This window comes from Arachis hypogaea, chromosome 6 (assembly GCF_003086295.3).
Source record: "Arachis hypogaea cultivar Tifrunner chromosome 6, arahy.Tifrunner.gnm2.J5K5, whole genome shotgun sequence".
NCBI classification, from domain to species: domain Eukaryota; kingdom Viridiplantae; phylum Streptophyta; class Magnoliopsida; order Fabales; family Fabaceae; genus Arachis; species Arachis hypogaea.
Window position 1 is genome coordinate 81,127,901 of NC_092041.1, and position 21,822 is coordinate 81,149,722.

Here is a 21,822-nt window from a genome sequence, read left to right on the forward strand (position 1 = left end):
AACGCCAGCTGGAGTGTATTCTCTTGGGTCTCTGATCCATGCGTTTGACTAGCATCTCCTAATAATAGAGCATTCAAATGAGTGAGATTAGAAGCTTCGTGGTATAGGCTAGAAACAATTGGCAGGATTTCTGAGATCCGAAAAGTCTAAACCTTGTCTGTGGTATTCCGATTAGGATCTGGGAGGGGATGACTATGACGAGCTTCAAACTCATGACTATTGGGCGCAGTGACAGTGCACAAAAGGATCAATGGATCTTATTCCGACACAAGTGAGAACCGACAGATGATTAGTCCTGCGGTAAGAACCGTAGCCGGACCATTTTCACTGAGAGGACGGATGGTAGCCATTGACAACGGTGATCCACTAACTTACAGCTTGCCATGGAAGGAAGTGCGCATGATTGGATGAAGACAATAGGAAAGAGAGGTTCAGAAGCAACAAAGCATCTCCAAACGCTTATCTGAAATTCCCACCAATGAATTACATAAGTATCTATATCTTATTTTATGTTTTATTTATCTTTTAATTATCAACACCTCATAACCATTTAAATCCGCCTGACTGAGATTTACAAGATGACCATAGCTTGCTTCAAGCCGACAATCTCTGTTGGATCGACCCTTACTCACGTAAGGTATTACTTGGACGACCCAGTGCACTTGCTGGTTAGTTGTGCGGAGTTATGAAAAGTATGATCATAATTTCGTGCACCACTCTTTAATGCCTTTTTTTCACAACCATTCCAATCCATGTGTATTGAGTATATTAGTTATTAATTGTCAATATGAATGTGCTCATTACTTGGTTACATGTGATAATTATTGTTGTTATTGATGCTTGAGCTATGCTTCTCATGCTTGTTACTTGCATGCTTTTAACCCTCTTACATCTAGTTGTTATGACATGCCTTCATGTTTTTACTTGATGTCTTACTTGCATGTAGTAGCCACCACGTATTTAAGGCACTATTTTCTTTTCTTTCGCATTTATTATCACTTGGACTTTCTTCATTTCGTTTTTTAGCTATCTATATTTGACAATTTTTCTCTTTATTCCTTCCTTAGGATGGCCACCAAGAAAGGAAAAGAGAAGCTTCTGACAAGACACTGGCGAAGAGAGGAACTAAAAGAGCACCGGCTAAGGCACAACCATCAACAACAGTCAAGCCACCTACTAAGCGGGTGAAGAGGACTATCCGAGTTGATGAAGCAGAAAAGGCATTTCTCGTACAGGACTCCGCACGGTCCACTAATCATTACTGTGAGCGGATGTTCCCCATCATAGCAGAAAGGAATTATCGTAATGAGCACATCCTCATTCTTCCAATGCATTTCGTTGACTTTGTAGAGCCCCGCAGTGAAAGGAGACAGTGGGGATTCTTAAGGAGGCAGCCGCGGGAGGCCAATCTCTCTTGGGTAGTTGAATTCTACTCCAACTTTCACTCGCCTACCCTGCAGTCTGTCTATGTTCACCAAAAGTAAGTCCCTGTCTCCGAAGGTACAGAGAATACTGGATCTTCCACCTAGCCTAGAGGGGTTGGATGCCTATCAAGCGGCCCAGCTAGAGTGCCAGACATACCAGTTTGACTATAACAGTGTCCTTAGAGTCATCACCCTACCTGACTGCAACTGGATCTATGGATAACACTGGCTAAACCCAAGAGCATCTCCACCGAGGCACTTACCTTGGAGGCTCGCATGTGGGCACAAATTATGTCCCACTATATCTTTCTGAGCACTCATGAGTCCACATTCACTGCTGACATGGCTGTTTTTATCTAGTGCATTCTCACAAAGCAACCTCTTAACTTGCCCCAACTCATCTGGCAGGTTATGGGATACGTGCAGATCGCGAGCAACCTATCTTTTCCTGTATTGCTTACAGATTTGGTCTCTGCAGCTGGAGTATCCTATTGGGCTGGGTGATGACAAGTCATCATATACCTATTTTTCAAGCTAATTTCACTTGTTTTGCTAGCATTTATGCACTTTCTTGTATCCTAAGTAAGTGATTTGGAGTGAAAATGCATAACTTCTTTAAATCAAGCAACCACCATGAAATTAATGATAAATCATGAGGTTTAAGCTAATTTTAATTGAACTTTAATTGATTTATAAGCCTCTTGAATTTAGTGATACTTGGAGTGTTGTTTTGGTTTAATATAGGTGAAGAAAAGAAAAGAAAAGGAAAAGCGTGGCCTAAGAAGTGTAGCTAAGACAAGGAAAGCGTGGCCGAATCAAGAAAAAGCGTGCCGCATGCTAAGGGAGAAGCAACATTGCCCTCCACAAGGGCAGACTGCCCTCTAGGAGGGCAACATAGAGAACCAAACAAGAATAGGCAACTCTGCCCTGCCCACTACAAGGGCAGAGCACAAAATGGTGCCTTGGGACCAAGAGAAAGCAAACTCTGCCCTGCCCTTGTGGAGGGCAGAATCGGGCCCTATAAGGAAGAAAATCAAGGGGAAAATATCAACCATGCATGCTACAAGGTTCGAACAAGGAACCATGAGGAAGCTAAGCACTAAGGTTCACTACCGTGCCAAGAAACCAAGAAAATAATTGTAGCGCATGCGTCCGCCCAGTTTCGAACACGGGCTGTGAAGGAAGGGACTTTGCCCTGCCCTTGGCGCGGGCAGGGCAACATCGTGTGTGGCGCACCAAGAAGCACCAACGCGCGCACCAATTTTCTCCCATGGCAGCACCAAGCGCGCGCACCAACTCACGTCCCTGGCGCACCAAACCTTTCCTGCCCTGCCCTTGGCGCGGGCAGGGCAGCGTTTTGCGTCCCTGGCGCACCAATTTTCTTCCTGGCGCACCAATTTTCTTCCTGGCAGCACCAACGAGCGCACGCACCATCCCTGGCAGCACCAACTTTTCCTGCCCTGCCCTTGGCGCGGGCAGGGCAGCATCTGGCCGCACCAACTCGCACCATGGCCGCACCAATCTCATGCACCAAGCATCAATTTTCTGCCCTGCCCTCCACAAGGGCAGGGCAGCCTCCTGGGAGTGAATTTCAATGGGCCAAAAATTCAAATTAAAAATCCATTTGAATTCATTTCTTCACCAAATTAAAAGCCCATCCAAATCCCAAAATCCAAGAATAGAAAGTGTATAAATAGAAGTGATGAGCGGATAATTTGTATACTTTTTGGCATTGTTTTTAGTATGTTTTTAGTATGATCTAGTTAGTTTTTAGTATATTTTTATTAGTTTTTAGTTAAAATTCACTTTTCTGGACTTTACTATGAGTTTGTGTGTTTTTCTGTGATTTCAGGTATTTTCTGGCTGAAATTGAGGGACCTGAGCAAAAATTTGATTCAGAGACCAAAAAGGACTGCAGATGCTGTTGGATTCTGACCTCCCTCTACTCGAAGTGGATTTTCTGGAGCTACAGAAGCCCAATTGGCGCGCTCTCAACGGCGTTGGAAAGTAGACATCCTGGGCTTTCCAGCAATATATGATAGTCTATACTTTGCCCAATATTTGATGGCCCAAACCGGCGTTCAAAGTCACCCTCAGAAATCCCAACGTTAAACGCTGGAACTGGCACCCAAATGGGAGTTAAACGCCCAAACTGGCACTAAAGCTGGCGTTTAACTCCAAGAAGAGTCTCTGCACGAAAAATGCTTCATTGCTCAGCCCAAGCACACACCAAGTGGGCCCGGAAGAGGATTTTTATGTCATTTACTCATTTCTGTACACCTTAGGCTACTAGTTTTCTATAAGTAGGACCTTTGACTATTGTATTAAAAATCTTTTGATCACTTTAGATCTCTAGATCATCTTTGGACATTTTAGTTCTTATATCATTGGGAGGCTGGCCATTCGGCCATGCCTAGACCTTATGCTTATGTATTTTCAACGGTGGAGTTTCTACACACCATAGATTAAGGTGTGGAGCTCTGCTGTACCTCGAGTATTAATGCAATTACTATTGTTCTTCCATTCAATTCCGCTTGTTCTTGTTCTAAGATATCACTTGTTCTTCAACTTGATGAATGTGATGATCCGTGACACTCATCATCATTCTCACCCACGAACAAGGTGACTGACAACCATTCTTGTTCTACAAGCGATCAAGGCTCTAGTGAATATCTCTTGGATTCCTGATTGCACGATGCATGGTTGATCGCCTGACAACCGAGTGCTCGTCTGACAAACGAGCCAACCATTCCGTGAGATCAGAGTCTTCGTGGTATAGGCGAGAACTGATGGCGGCATTCAAGAGAATCCGGAAGGTCTAACCTTGTCTGTGGTATTCTGAGTAGGATTTAATGATTGAATGACTGTGACGTGCTTCAAACTCCTGAGGGCGGGGCGTTAGTGACAGACGCAAAAGAATCACTGGATTCTATTCCGGCCTGATTGAGAACCTACAGATGAATTCCGCTATGCTGTGACAGAGCATATGCAATCGCTTTCACTGAGAGGATGGGAGGTAGCCACTGACAACGGTGAAACCCTTGCTTAAGCTTGCCATGGAAAGGAGTAAGAAGGATTGGATGAAGACAGTATGAAAGCAGAGAGACGGAAGGGAAGGCATCTTCATGCGCTTATCTGAAGTTCCTACCAATGAATTACATAAGTATCTCTATCTTTACCTTTGTGTTATTTTCGTTCATCACCATTATCATTTGAGTTTGCCTGACTAAGATTTACAAGATGACTGATGAGCGGATAATTTATTCGCTTTTTGGCATTGTTTTCATATAGTTTTTAGTAAGTTTAAGCTACTTTTAGGGATGTTTTCATTAGTTTTTATGTTAAATTCACATTTCTGGACTTTACTATGAGTTTGTGTGTTTTTCTGTGATTTCAGTTAAATTCTGACTGAAATTGAGGGATTTGAGCAAAACTCTGAAGAAGGCTGACAAAAGGACTGCTGATGCTGTTGGAATCTGACCTCCCTGCACTCGAAATGGATTTTCTGGAGCTACAGAACTCCAATTGGCGCGCTCTCAACGGCGTTGGAAAGTAGACATCCCGGGCTTTCCAGCAATATATAATAGTCCATACTTTATTCGAAGAATGACGACGTAACTTGGCGTTGAACGCCAAGTACATGCTGCTGTCTGAAGTTAAACGCCAGAAAAACGTCATGATCCGGAGTTGAACGCCCAAAACACGTCATAACCTGGAGTTTGACGCCAAGAAATGCCTTAGCACGTGAATTCATCAAGCTCAGCCCAAGCATACAACAAGTGGGCCCCGGAAGTGAATTTATGCATCAATTACTTACTCATGTAAACCCTAGTAGCTAGTCTAGTATATATAGGACATTTATCTATTGTATTAGACATCTTTTGACCATCTTTTGACCATTCTTAGTCTTTTTCATTCGGTCACTTGATCAGGGAAAGGGCTGGCCATTCGGCCATGCCTGAACCTCTTGCTTATGTATTTTCAACGGTGGAGTTTTTGCACACCATAGATTAAGGGTGTGGAGCTCTGCTGCACCTCAAGTATTAATGAAATTCTATCTTCTTTTATTCAAATCTCTTTTATTCTTATTCCAAGATATTCATTCGTACCCAAGAACATGATGAATGTTATGAGTCAAATTACCCTCATTATCATTCTCACTTATGAACGCGCGTGATTGACAACCACTTCCGTTCTACATGCAACAGAGCTTGAATGCGTATCTCTTAGATTCCCCAACAGAATCTTCGTGGTATAAGCTAGATAGATGGCGGCATTTATGAGGATCCGGAAAGTCTCACCTTGTCTGTGGTATTCCGAGTAGGATCCTGGGAATCCGGAAAGTCCAACCTTGTCTGTGGTGTTCCGAGTAGGATTCCGGTAATGAGTGACTGACCGTGACGTGCTTCAAACTTTAACTTGCTGGGCGTTAGTGACAAACGCAAAAGAGGGATTCTATTCCAGTAGGAGCGGGAACCAACCGGTGATTAGCCGTACTGTGACAGAGTGCGTTAGCATAGTTTTCACTGCGAGGATGGGATGTAGCCATCAGCCATGGGTGATGCCTCCAGACTGGTTAGCTGTGCGAGTGACAGCCGCACAGGATATTTCCCCGTGAGGAATGAAAGTAGCCACAGTTGATGGTGAACCCCTATACAAAGCTTGCCATGGAAAGGAGTAAGAAGGATTGAGTAGAAGGAGTAGGAGAGCAGGCGTCCGAGAGCTCTACAGCATCTCCATCCGCTTATCTGAAATTCCCACCAATGAATCTGCATAAGTGTTCTATCCCTTTTATTATTTCTTCTTTTTATTTATTAATTATTCGAAAACCCATAAACCATTTTTAATCTGCCTAACTGAGATTTGCAAGGTGACCATAGCTTGCTTCATACCAACAATCTCTGTGGGATCGACCCTTACTCACGTAAGGTTTATTACTTGGACGACCCAGTACACTTGCTGGCTAGTTGAACGGAGTTGTGTCCACTCGTGCCAATTTCAAATTCCATAATTTTACAATTACGTGCAACTACAGCACCAAGTTGATAAATGCAACTCAAAGAATAGTGATCACAATTTCGTCCACCAAGTTTTTGGCGCCGTTGCCGGGGATTGTTCGAGTATGGACAACTGACGGTTCATCTTGTTGCTCAGATTAGGTAATTTTCTTTCCAAAAATCTTTTTCAAAAATTTTTCTTTTATTTTTCGTTTTTACAAACTTTATTTTTCGAAAAAATTAAAATAAAAATACAAAAAAATTAGAAAATCATAAAAATCAAAAATATTTTGTGTTTCTTGTTTGAGTTTTGTGTTAATTTCTAAGTTTGGTGTCAATTGCATGCTTTTAAAATTTTTCTTGCACTTTTTCGAAAATCCCATGCATTCATAGTGTTCTTCATGATCTTCAAGTTGTTCTTGATAAGTCCTCTTGTTTGATCTTGATGTTTTCTTGTTTTGTGTTGTTTGTTGTTTTTCATATGCATTTTTGCATTCATATTTTCCATGCATTAAAAATTTCTAAGTTTGGTGTCTTGCATGTTTTCTTTGCATCAAAAATTTTTCAAAATTATGTTCTTGATGTTCATCATGATCTTCAAAGTGTTCTTGGTGTTCATCTTGACATTCATAGCATTCTTGCATGCATTCATTGTTTTGATCTAAAAATTTCATGCATTGAGTATTTTTGTTGTTTTTCTCTCTCATAATTAAAAATTCAAAAATCAAAAAAATATCTTTTCCTTATTTCCCTCCAAAATTTCAAAATTTTGGGTTGACTTGGTCAAAAATTTTCAAAATTAGTTGTTTCTTACAAGTCAAGTCAAAATTTCAATTTTAAAAATCTTATCTCTTCAAAATCTTTTTCAAAAATCATATCTTTTTCATTGTTCATATAATTTTCGAAAATTTCAAAAATTATTTTTCAAAATATTTTCAAAATCTTTTTCTTATCTTTTTATCAAATTTTCGAAAATTAGCTAACAATTAATGTGATTGGTTCAAAAATTTGAAGTTTGTAACTTTCTTGTTAAGAAAGGTTCAATCTTTAAATTCTAGAATCTTATCTTGTAGTTTCTTGTTAGTTAAGTATTTTTTAAAATTAAACCTTTTTCAAATATCTTTTTCAAATATATCTTTTTATCTTTTATCTTATCTTTTTCAAAAATTTTATCTTTTTCAAAATTTGATTTCAAAATATCTTATCTTTTTCTTATCTTCTTATCTTTTTCAAATTTTGATTTCAAATCTTTTTCAATCAACTAACTAACTTTTTGTTTGTTTCTTATCTCTTTCAAAACCATCTAACTACTTCTCCCTCTTTAATTTTCGAAAATATCTCATTCCTTTTTCAAAACTTCTTTTTAATTAATTAATTGTTTCAAATTTTAATTTCAATCCCATTTATCTCTAATTTTCAAAATTCACTAACCCCTTTTTAAAATTATTTTCGAATTCTTCTCTCTCTTCTCTTACCTTCTTCTATTTAATTATTTAATTACTAACACTTCTCTTCACCTCTCTTCATTCAAAAATCCGAACCTCCTTCTTCATTCTTCTACCCCTTTCTTCTTCTATTAACATAAAGGAATCTCTATACTAGATTCCTTTTTCTTTTCTTGTTTTCTTCTCTCTTTCTTATGAGCAGGAACAAGGATAAAGGCACTCTTGTTGAAGTTGATCCAGAACCTGAAAGGACTCTGAATAGAAAATTAAGAGAAGCTAAATTACAACAATCCAGAAACAACCTTTCAGAAATTTTCGAACAAGAGAAAGAGATGGCAGCCGCAAATAATAATGATAATAATGCAAGGAGAATGCTTGGTGACTTCAGAAAGCCAACGTCCAAGTTTGATGGAAGAAGCATCTCCATCCCTGCCATTGGAGCTAATAACTTTGAGCTTAAGCCTCAACTAGTTGCATTAATGCAACAAAACTGCAAGTTTTATGGACTTCCATCTGAAGATCCTTATCAGTTCTTAACTGAGTTCTTGCAGATCTGTGAGACTGTAAAGACGAATGGAGTAGATCCTGAAGTCTACAGACTCATGCTTTTCCCTTTTGCTGTAAGAGACAGAGCTAGAACATGGTTGGATTCACAACCTAAGGATAGCCTGAACTCATGGGATAAGCTGGTCACTGCCTTCTTAGATAAGTTCTTTCCTCCTCAAAAGCTGAGCAAGCTAAGAGTGGATGTTCAAACCTTCAAACAAAAAGATGGTGAATCCCTCTATGAAGCTTGGGAAAGATACAAGCAGCTGACCAAAAGATGTCCATCTGACATGTTTTCAGAATGGACCCTATTAGATATATTCTATTATGGTCTCTCTGAATTTTCGAAAATGTCACTGGATCATTCTGCAAGTGGATCTATTCACCTGAAGAAAATGCCTGAAGAGGCTCAAGAACTCATTGACATGGTTGCTAACAACCAGTTCATGTATACCTCTGAGAGGAATTCTGTGAATAATGGGATACCTCAGAAGAAAGGAGTTCTTGAAATTGATGCTCTGAATGCCATATTGGCTCAGAACAAAATGTTGACTCAACAGGTCAACATAATCTCTCAAAATCTGAATGGATTGCAACATGCATCCAAAATTACTAGAGAGGCAGCTTCTGAAGAAGCTTATGATCCTGAGAACCCTGCCATGGCAGAGGTTAATTATTTGGGTGAACCTTATGGAAACACTTATAACCCATCATGGAGAAATCACCCAAATTTCTCCTGGAAGGATCAACAAAAACCTCAACAAGGTTTTAACAATGGTGGACGCAATAGGCTGAATAATAGTAAGCCATATCCATCATCTTCTCAGCAACAGACAGAGAACTATGAACAAAATAACTCTAATTTAGCTAATATAGTCTCTGATCTGTCAAAGGCCACTTTCAGTTTCATGAATGAAACCAGATCCTCCATTAGAAATTTGGAGGCACAAGTAGGCCAGCTGAGTAAGAAAGTTATTGAAACTCCTCCCAGTACTCTCCCAAGCAATACAGAAGAAAATCCAAAAGGAGAGTGCAAAGCCATTGACTTAATCAAAGTGGCCGAATGCACTAGGGAGGAGGAGGACGAAAATCCTAGTGAGGAAGACCTCCTGGGACGTCCTTCAAGCAAGAAGGAGCTTCCTATTAAGGATCCTGAGGAATCTGAGGCTCATACAGAGACCATAGAGATTCCATTAAATCTCCTTCTGCCATTCATGAGCTCTGACTATTATTCATCCTCTGAAGAGGATGAAGATGTGACTGGAGAGCAAGTTGCTCAATATTTAGGAGCTATCATGAAGCTGAATGCCAAGCTATTTGGTAATGAGACTTGGGAAAGTGTACCTCCCTTGCTCATTAGTGACCTAGATACTTGGATTCAGGAAACTCTACCTCAAAAGAAACAAGATCCTGGCAAGTTCTTAATACCTTGCACCATTGGCACCATGAGCTTTGAAAAAGCTCTATGTGATCTTGGGTCAGGGATAAATCTGATGCCACTCTCTGTAATGGAGAAGCTGGGGATCATTGAGGTACAACCTGCCTTGTTCTCATTACAATTGGCAGACAAATCCATAAGACAAGCTTATGGAATGGTAGAGGACGTACTAGTAAAGGTTGAAGGCCTTTACATTCCTACTGATTTCATCATCCTAGACACTAGGAAGGAAGATGATGAATGCATCATCCTAGGAAGACCTTTCCTAGCCACAGCAGGAGCTGTAATAGATGTCAATAGAGGGGAGTTAGTCCTTCAATTGAATGGAGAATATCTTGTGTTTCAAGCACATGGCCATCCCTCTGTGACAAAAGAGAGTAAGCATGAAGAGCTTCTCTCAGTTCAAGGTCAAGAAGAGCCCACACAATCAGACTCTAAGTTTGGTGTTGTGAAGCCACAACCAAACTCTAAGTTTGGTGTTCAAACCCCATATCCAAACTCTAAGTTTGGTGTTGGGACTAGACAACATTGACTTGATTGCTCTGTGGCTCCATGAGAGCCACTGTCAAGCTATTGACATTAAAGAAGCGTTTGTTGGGAGGCAACCCAATTTTATTTATCTAATTTTATTTTATTTTGTTTTGGTGTTATTTTTGTGTTGAATTAGGTACATGATCATGAGGAGTCACGAAAAAAAAATCAAAAAAATTAAAAACAGAGTCAAAAACAGAAGAAAAAAATTTTCACCCTGGAGGACGCACGGGCCGGCGTTCAACGCCCAGAAGATGCATCTGGCCGGCGTTCAACGCCAGAACAGAGCATCTTTCTGGCGCTGAATGCCCAAAACAAGCAACATCCTGGCGTTTAACGCCAGGATGCGCACACAGAGGACAATCTGGCGCTGAACGCCAGAAACAAGCTTGAAACTGGCGTTCAACGCCAGAAACAAGCATCACATGGGCGTTTAACGCCCAGAACATGCACCAATGGGCGTTTGAACGCCAGAATGGTGCATGAAGGCAATTTACACGCCTATAGAGTGAAGGAATGGTATTTCTTTTCACCTCAGGATCTGTGGGCCCCACAGGATCCCCACCTCAGGATCTGTGGACCCCACAGGATCCCCACCTACCCTATTCTCACCTTCCCTCTTAATCCTATTTTTGTGATTTGAATATCCATGTCACAATTCCCAATATTCTTCATCAATCACCTCAATTCCTGTTCCCAATTACCCCATTCACCATTCACATCAATCCCCTCTTCCCTATAAACCCCACCTACCTCCATTACATTCAAATTCAATTTCCCATCCTTTCCCACCCAAAATGGCCGAAACCCAACCCCCCCTCTCCCTATAAATACCTCTCCTTTCTTCTTCATTTTCACACAACACAAACCCCTTCTTCTCTCCTATAGCCGAACCCCTCTTCTTCCTCTCTTCCCATATTCTCTTCTTCTTCTTCTACTCTTCTTTTCTTTTTTTGCTCGGGACGAGCAAATTTTAAGTTTGGTGTGGTAAAAAGCCTAAGCTTTTTATTTTTCATTCACCATCAATGGCACCCAAGACCGGAGTTTCCTCAAGAAAAGGAAAAGGGAAGGCAAAAGCTTCCACTTCCGAATCATGGGAGAAGGAGAGATTTATCTCCAAGAGCCACCAAGACCACTTCTATGATGTTGTGGCAAAGAAGAAGGTGATCCCTGAGGTCCCTTTCAAGCTCAAAAAGAATGAGTATCCAGAAATCCGACATGAAATTCAAAGAAGAGGTTGGGAAGTCATAACCAACCCCATGCAACAAGTCGGAATATTAATGGTTCAAGAGTTCTATGCTAATGCATGGATCACTAGGAACCATGATCAAAGTATGAACCCGAATCCAAAGAACTATCTCACAATGGTTCGGGGGAAATACTTAGATTTCAGCCCATGATGCAAGGTGATGAACGCCCCTACACAAGAAGGGTCAACTTCAATCAAAGGTTGGACCAAGTCCTAATGGACATTTGTGTGGAAGGCGCACAATGGAGAGTAGACTCCAAAGGCAAACCGGTCCAACTAAGAAGACTGGACCTCAAGCCTGTAGCTAGAGGATGGTTGGAGTTCATCCAAAGATCCATCATCCCTACAAGCAACCGATCTGAAGTTACTGTGGATCGGGCCATCATGATTCATAGCATCATGATTGGAGAAGAAGTGGAAGTTCATGAAGTCATCTCTAATGAACTCTACAAAATAGCTGACAAGCCTTCATACTTGGCACGGCTAGCCTTCCCCCACCTCATATGCCATCTATGTTATTCTTCCGGAGTTATCATAGATGGAGATGTCTCCATTGAAGAAGACAAGCCCATCACCAAGAAAAGGATGGAGCAAACAAGGGAAGTTCCTCACGGCCCCCAAGGAGAACATGAGGAAGTTCATCATCAACAAATGCCTCATGGAATGCACTTTCCTCCCAACAACTATTGGGAGCAACTCAGTACCTCCTTAGAAGACTTGAGCCATAATGTGGAACAACTAAGGGTGGAACACCATGAACACGCCCTCACTCTCCAAGAATTAAGAGAAGATCAAAGAGCTATGAGGGAGGAGCAACAAAGGCAAGGAAGGGACATAGAAGAGTTGAAGAACATCATTGGTCCTTCAAGAAGAAGACGCCACTAGAGGTGGATTCATTCCTTGTTCTTTATTTTCTTTCTGTTTTCGGTTTTTAAGTGTTATGTTTATCTATGTTTTTGTGTCTCTACTTCATGATCATTAGTGTGTAACCATGCCTTAAAGCTATGAATAAAATCCATTAGTCTTTCACCTCTCTTAAAAGAAAAATGTTTTAATTCAAAAGAACAAGAAGTACATAATTTTCGAAATTATTAGTGAATTTAATTTAATTATATTGATGTGGTGGCAATAATTTTTGTTTTCTGAATGAATGAATGAACAGTGCATATTTTTGATCTTGTTGTTTATGAGTGTTAAAATTGTTGGTTCTTGAAAGAATGATGAACAAAGAGAAATGTTATTGATGATCTGAAAAACATCATGAAATTGATTCTTGAAGCAAGAAAAAGCAGTGAAAAAAAAAAGTGGCGAAAATTTTAGCAAAGATCCAAGGCTTTGAGCATAAATGGATAGGAGGCCCAAGGAAATTAAAAATCCAGGCCTAAGCGGCTAAATCAAGCTGTCCCTAACCATGTGCTTGTGTCATGAAGGTCCAAGTGAAAAGCTTGAGACTGAATGGTTAAAGTCATGATCCAAAGCTAAAGAGTGTGCTTAAGAGCTCTGGACACCACTGACTGGGGACTTTAGCAAAGCTGAGTCACAATCTGAAAAGGTTCACCCAGTTATGTGTCTGTGGCATTTGTGTATCCGGTGGTAATACTGGAAGACAAAGTGCTTAGGGCCACAGCCAAGACTCATAAAGAAGCTGTGTTCAAGAATCAACATGCCTAACTAGGAAAGTCAATAACACTATCTGAAATTCTAAGTTCCTAGAGAAGCCAATCACTCTAAACTTCAAAGGAAAAAGTGAGATGCCAAAACTGTTCAGAAGCAAAAAGCTACAAGCCCCGCTCATCTAATTATATTAATATTCATTGATATTTTGGACTTTATAGTATATTCTCTTCTTTTTATCCTACTTGATTTTCGGTTGCTTGGGGACAAGCAACAATTTAAGTTTGGTGTTGTGATGAGCGGATAATTTATACGCTTTTTGGCATTGTTTTCATATAGTTTTTAGTAAGTTTAAGCTACTTTTAGGGATGTTTTCATTAGTTTTTATGTTAAATTCACATTTCTGGACTTTACTATGAGTTTGTGTGTTTTTCTGTGATTTCAGGTAAATTCTGACTGAAATTGAGGGATTTGAGCAAAACTCTGAAGAAGGCTGACAAAAGGACTGCTGATGCTGTTGGAATCTGACCTCCCTGCACTCGAAATGGATTTTCTGGAGCTACAGAACTCCAATTGGCGCGCTCTCAACGGCGTTGGAAAGTAGACATCTAGGGCTTTCCAGCAATATATAATAGTCCATACTTTATTCGAAGAATGACGACGTAACTTGGCGTTGAACGCCAAGTACATGCTGCTGTCTGAAGTTAAACGCCAGAAAAACGTCATGATCCGGAGTTGAACGCCCAAAACACGTCATAACCTGGAGTTTGACGCCAAGAAATGCCTTAGCACGTGAATTCATCAAGCTCAGCCCAAGCATACACCAAGTGGGCCCCGGAAGTGAATTTATGCATCAATTACTTACTCATGTAAACCCTAGTAGCTAGTCTAGTATATATAGGACATTTATCTATTGTATTAGACATCTTTTGACCATCTTTTGACCATTCTTAGTCTTTTTCATTCGGTCACTTGATCAGGGAAAGGGCTGGCCATTCGGCCATGCCTGAACCTCTTGCTTATGTATTTTCAACGGTGGAGTTTCTGCACACCATAGATTAAGGGTGTGGAGCTCTGCTGCACCTCAAGTATTAATGAAATTCTATCTTCTTTTATTCAAATCTCTTTTATTCTTATTCCAAGATATTCATTCGTACCCAAGAACATGATGAATGTTATGAGTCAAATTACCCTCATTATCATTCTCACTTATGAACGCGCGTGATTGACAACCACTTCCGTTCTACATGCAACAGAGCTTGAATGCGTATCTCTTAGATTCCCCAACAGAATCTTCGTGGTATAAGCTAGATAGATGGCGGCATTTATGAGGATCCGGAAAGTCTCACCTTGTCTGTGGTATTCCGAGTAGGATCCTGGGAATCCGGAAAGTCCAACCTTGTCTGTGGTGTTCCGAGTAGGATTCCGGTAATGAGTGACCGTGACGTGCTTCAAACTTTAACTTGCTGGGCGTTAGTGACAAACGCAAAAGAGGGATTCTATTCCAGTAGGAGCGGGAACCAACCGGTGATTAGCCGTACTGTGATAGAGTGCGTTAGCATAGTTTTCACTGCGAGGATGGGATGTAGCCATCAGCCATGGGTGATGCCTCCAGACTGGTTAGCTGTGCGAGTGACAGCCGCACAGGATATTTCCCCGTGAGGAATGAAAGTAGCCACAGTTGATGGTGAACCCCTATACAAAGCTTGCCATGGAAAGGAGTAAGAAGGATTGAGTAGAAGGAGTAGGAGAGCAGGCGTCCGAGAGCTCTACAGCATCTCCATCCGCTTATCTGAAATTCCCACCAATGAATTTGCATAAGTGTTCTATCCCTTTTATTATTTCTTCTTTTTATTTATTAATTATTCGAAAACCCATAAACCATTTTTAATTTGCCTAACTGAGATTTGCAAGGTGACCATAGCTTGCTTCATACCAACAATCTCTGTGGGATCGACCCTTACTCACGTAAGGTTTATTACTTGGACGACCCAGTACACTTGCTGGCTAGTTGAACGGAGTTGTGTCCACTCGTGCCAATTTCAAATTCCATAATTTTACAATTACGTGCAACTACAGCACCAAGTTGATAAATGCAACTCAAAGAATAGTGATCACAATTTCGTCCACCAATGACCATAGCTTGCTTCAATACTAACAATCTCCGTGGGATCGACCCTTACTCGCGTAAGGTTTATTACTTGGACGACCCAGTGCACTTGCTGGTTAGTTGTGCGGGATTGCAAAAGTGTGATTGCAATTTCGTGCACCAAGTTTTTGGTGCCGTTGCCGGGGATTGTTCAAGTTTTGAGCAAGCTTTTGGTAACATCAGTGCCAAGATCCGGCAACAACACCAAATTTTTGGCTTTATTGCCAGGGATTGTTCAAGTTTGGACAACTGACGGTTCATCTTGTTGCTTAGATTAGGTATTTATTTTTTTCGAAATTCTTGAAGATGAATTCTAGAGTTTCATGATGATTTGTTGAAGTCTGGCTGGCTGAGAAGCCATGTCTAATCTCATTGGACCGAGGTTTCAACTTATCACCACAAGAGCTTGTTGATTTTTATCAAATCTTGCTTTTGGAGCAGTGATCTGCTAAGGCTTGGCTGGCCTTTGGCCATGTCTAGTGTTTTAGACCGAAGCTTTCTTTGAGAGCTTGGCTGGCTGTGAAGCCATGTCTAATTCCTGGACCGGAGTCTTAGACTAGCATTGCACTGATTCCTGGAATTCTCATTAAGAATTTTGATACCTTTTTCCACTTAATTTTCGAAAAACACAAAAAAATTTTTACAAAATCATAAAATCCAAAAAAATATTTCTTGTTTGAGTCTAGTGTATCATCATAAGTTTGGTGTCAATTGCATGTATGTGTCTAAGTGATCTTCAAGATGTTCTTGATGATTTACTTGCTCTGATCTTTGAATTCAATTTGACTTGATTATTTTGTGTGTCTCATATGCATTTTCATTTTGTTAGTGTCAGTAGTATACAAACTGCTAAGTTTGGTGTCTTGCATGCATTGTTATTTGATTCTTGTTGCATTTTGGTTTGTCCTTATTATTAAAAATCCAAAAATATTTTTAATTTGTGTCTTTTCAAGTCAATAATACAGAGAATTGAAGATTCAGAACATACAGCAGAGGAATTGCACAGAAAAAGCTGGGCGTTCAAAACGCCCAGTGAAGAAGGACAGACTGGCGTTTAAACGCCAGCCAGGGTACCTGGTTGGGCGTTTAACGCCCAAAAGGGTAGCATTTTGGGCGTTAAACGCCAGAATGGATACCATTCTGGGCGTTTAACGCCAGGATGGCTAGAGGGGAAGATTTTGTTTTCAAATCAAATTTTTTCTAAGTTTTCAAAATCTTTTCCAAATCAAATCTTTTTCAAATCAATTTTCCAATCAAATCTTTTTCAAAACCAATTTCTTTCCATTTTTAAGATACTTACTATCAATTAATGATTTGATTCAACATTTCAAGTATGTTGCCTTTTCTGTTGAGAAAGGTTTAATGTTTGAATCATATCTTTTCTTGTTAGTCAAGTTTTTAATTTTCAAATCAAATCTTTTTAAAAATGTTTTTCAAATCATATCCTCTCAATCACATTTCTTTAAATCAATCATATCTTCTTAACCACATCTTTTTCAAAATAGTTTTCAATCAAATCTTTTGATTTCTAATTTCAAAATATTTTTCAAAAATCACTTGATTTCTTTTCCATTTTCATTTTCGAAAATTAAGTAATGTTTTTCAAAAATGTTTTCAAAATTTTTCACTTAATTTTCGAAAATGACTTCCGTCCTTCTCACATCCTTCTATTTATGGACTAACACTATCCCTTAATGCAAAATTCGAACTCCATCTCCTTTGTTAAGTTCGAATTTTCCACTTCTGTCTTCTACTCTTCTTTTCCTCTGACACCTTAAGGAATCTCTATACTGTGACATAGAGGATTCCACATTTTCTTGTTCCCTTCTCTTTCTTATGAGCAGGAGCAAAGACAAAGGCATTCTTGTTGAGGCTGATCCTGAACCTGAAAGGACCTTGAAGAGAAAGCTAAGAGAAGCCAAAGCACAACTCTCTTTAGAGCACCTGAACGAACTCTTCAAGGAAGAAGAACTCATGGCAGCCGAAAACAACAACAATGCCAACAATGCAAGGAAGGTGCTGGGTGACTTTACTGCACCTACTCCCGACTTCTATGGGAGAAGCATCTCTATCCCTGCCATTGGAGCAAACAACTTTGAGCTTAAGCCTCAATTAGTTTCTCTAATGCAACAGAATTGCAAGTTCCATGGACTTCCATTGGAAGATCCTCATCAGTTTTTAGCTGAGTTCTTGCAAATCTGTGACACTGTTAAGACTAATGGGGTTGACCCTGAGGTCTACAGACTTATGCTATTCCCTTTTGCTGTAAGAGACAGAGCTAGAACATGGTTGGACTCTCAACCTAAAGAAAGCCTGGACTTTTGGGAAAAGCTAGTCAATGCCTTCTTGGCAAAGTTCTTTCCACCTCAAAAATTGAGTAAGCTTAGAGTGGAAGTCCAAACCTTCAGACAGAAGGAAGGAGAATCCCTCTATGAAGCTTGGGAAAGATACAAACAATTGATCAGAAGATGTCCCACTGACATGCTTTCTGAATGGAGCATCATAGGTATTTTCTATGATGGTCTCTCTGAACTGTCCAAGATGTCTTTGGATAGCTCTTCTGGAGGATCTCTTCATCTGAAGAAGACGCCTACTGAAGCTCAAGAACTGATTGAAATGGTTGCAAATAACCAATTCATGTACACTTCTGAAAGAAATCCTGTGAACAATGGGACTAGTCAGAAGAAAGGAGTTCTTGAAATTGACACTCTGAATGACATATTGGCTCAGAACAAAATATTGACTCAACAAGTCAATATGATTTCTCAAAGTCTGTCTGGAATGCAAAATGCACCAAGCAGTACTAAAGAAGCTTCATCTGAGGAAGAAGCTTATGATCCTGAGAACCCTTCAATGGAAGAGGTGAATTACATGGGAGAACCCTATGGAAACACCTATAATCCTTCATGGAGGAATCATCCAAATCTTTCATGGAAGGATCAACAGAGACCTCAACAAGGTTTCAATAACAATAATGGTGGAAGAAACAGGTTTAGCAATAGCAAGCCTTTTCCATCATCTTCTCAGCAACAGACAGAGAGCTCTAAGCAGAATACCTCTGACTTAGCTACTATGGTCTCTGATCTGATCAAAACCACTCAAAGTTTCATGACTGAAACAAGGTCCTCCATCAGAAATTTGGAAGGACAAGTGGGTCAGCTGAGCAAGAAAATTACTGAACTCCCTCCTAGTACTCTCCCAAGCAATACAGAAGAAAATCCAAAAGGAGAGTGCAAGGCCATCAACATGGCCGAATTTTGGGAGGAAGAAGAGGCAGTAAACGCCACTGAGGAAGGCCTCACTGGGCGTCCACTGGTCTCCAATGAGTTCCCCAATGAGGAACCATGGGAATCTGAGGCTCAAACTGAGACCATAGAGATTCCATTGGACTTACTCCTGCCATTCATGAGCTCTGATGAGTATTCTTCCCCTGAAGAGGATGAGTATGTCACTGAAGAGCAAGTTGCTAAATACCTTGGAGCAATCATGAAGCTAAATGACAAGTTATTTGGAAATGAGACTTGGGAGGATGAATCCCCTTTGCTCACCAAAGAACTGAATGACTTGTCTAGGCAGAAACTGCCTCAAAAGAGGCAGGATCCTGGGAAGTTTTCTATACCTTGTACCATAGGCACCATGACCTTCGAGAAGGCCTTGTGTGACTTAGGGTCAAGTGTAAACCTCATGCCTCTCTCTGTAATGGAGAAGCTAGGGATCTCTGAGGTGCAAGCTGCAAAAATCTCACTAGAGATGGCAGACAACTCAAGAAAACAAGCCCATGGACTTGTAGAGGATGTTCTGGTCAAAGTTGAAGACCATTACATCCCTATTGATTTCATAGTCCTAGAGACTGGGAAGAGCATGGATGAATCCATCATCCTTGGCAGACCCTTCCTAGCCACAGCAAAGGCTGTGATTGATGTTGATAGAGGAGAGTTGATCATTCAAGTGAATGAAGAATCCTTGGTGTTTAAGGCCCAAGGATATCCCTCTGTCATCATGGAGAGGAAGCATGAAGAGCTTCTCTCAAAACAGAGCCAAACAGAGCCCCCACAGTCAAACTCTAAGTTTGGTGTTGGGAGGCCACAACCAAACTCTAAGTTTGGTGTTGAACCCCCACATTCAAACTCTAAGTTTGGTGTTGGGAAGTTCCAACACGGTTCTGAGCATTTCTGAGGCTCCATGAGAGTCCTCTGTCAAGCTAATGACATTAAAGAAGCGCTTGTTGGGAGGCAACCCAATGTTTTATAATTAACTATTTTCTTTTGTTATTTTATGTCTTTTGTAGGTTGATGATCATAAGAAGTCACAAAATCCATGAAAAAAGCAAAAACAGAATGAAAAACAGGAAGAAAAACAGCACACCCTGGAGGAAGATGCTGCTGGCGTTTAAACGCCAGTAAGCCTAGCAGTTGGGCGTTTAACGCCCAGTCTGGCACCATTCTGGGCGTTTAACGCCAGAAAGGGGCACTAGACTGGCGTTAAACGCCAGGAAAGGGCAAGAACCTGGCGTTAAACGCCAGGAATGGGCACCAGCCCGGCGTTTAACGCAAGAATTGGCTCAAAACGTGAATTTTGATGCCATTTGGTGCAGGGATGACTTTTCCTTGACACCACAGGATCTGTGGACCCCACAGGACCCCACCACCACTCTCTCTCTTCTTCCCCCATTCACCAATCACCTCAACACCTCTTCCCCAAAAACCCTTCACCTATCAAATCCCATCTTTCTCTTCACCACTCACATCCATCCTTCATAAATTCCCACCAACCTCACCCTTCAAATTCAAACCACTTTCCCTCCCAAACCCACCCATAATGGCCAAACCATTACCCCCCTCTCTCCTATATATACCCTTCTTCAACCCTTCATTTTCACACACCCTAAACACCACTTCTCCCCCTCCTTGGCCGAACACACCACCATCTCCCTCTTCCTCATTTCTTCTTCTTCTACTCTCTTCTTTCTTCTTTTGCTCGAGGACGAGCAAACATTTTAAGTTTGGTGTGGTAAAAGCATTGCTTTTTGTTTTTCCATAACCATTTATGGCATCCAAGGCCGGAGAAACCTCTAGAAAGAGGAAAGGGAAGGCAAAAGCTTCCACCTCCGAGTCATGGGAGATGGAGAGATTCATCTCAAGGGTGCATCAAGACCATTTCTATGAAGTTGTGGCCTTGAAGAAGGTGATCCCCGAGGTCCCTTTTTCACTCAAAAAGAGTGAATATCCGGAGATCCGACATGAGATTCAAAGAAGAGGTTGGGAAGTTCTTACCAACCCCATTCAACAAGTCGGAATCTTGATGGTTCAAGAGTTCTATGCAAATGCATGGATCACCAAGAACCATGACCAAAGTGTGAACCCGAATCCAAAGAATTATCTTACTATGGTTCGGGGAAAATACTTGGATTTTAGTCCAGAAAGTGTGAGGGTGGCGTTCAACTTGCCTATGATGCAAGGAGATGAACATCCTCACACAAGAAGGGTCAACTTTGATCAAAGGTTGGACCAAGTCCTCACAGTCATATGTGAAGAGGGCGCCCAATGGAAGCAAGATTCAAGAGGAGGACAAGCCCATCACTAAGAAGAGGATGGAGCACACAAGAGATCCCACTCATCATGAGATCCCTGAGATTCCTCAAGGGATGCACTTTCCTCCACAAAACTATTGGGAGCAACTAAACACCTCCCTAGGAGAATTGAGTTCCAACATGGGACAACTAAGGGTGGAGCATCAAGAACACTCCATCATCCTTCATGAGATTAGAGAAGATCAAAGAATCATGAGGGAGGAGCAACAAAGACAAGGAAGAGACATTGAGGAGCTCAAGCACTCCATAGGATCTTCAAGAGCAAGGAAGAGCCGCCATCACTAAGGTGGACCCGTTCCTTGATTTCCTTGTTCTTTATTCTTCTGTTTTTCGAATTTTATGCTTATGTTTATCCATGTTTGTGTCTTGTGATCATTAGTGTCTTAGTGTCTATGCCTTAAAGTTATGAATGTCCTATGAATCCATCACCTTTCTTGAATAAAAATGTGCTTAATTGAAAAAGGAAGAATTGCATGAATTTTGAATTTTATAACAGTTAATTATTTTGATGTGGTGGCAATATTTTTGTTCTTTGAATGTATGCTTAAACAGTGCATATGTATCTTGAATTTGTGGTTCATGAATGTTGGCTCTTGAAAGAATGATGAAAAAGGAGACATGTTACTGAGGATCTGAAAAATCATTACAATGATTCTTGAAGCAAGAAAAAGCATTACTATTCAAAAAAAAAAAGAGAAAAATCGAAAAAAAAAAGAAAAAAAAGAGAAAAACGAAAAAAAAATAGAAAGAAATAAAGAGTTGTTATCCAAGGCAAATAAGAGTGTGCTTAAGAACCCTGGACACCTCTAATTGGGGACTTTAGCAAAGCTGAGTCACAA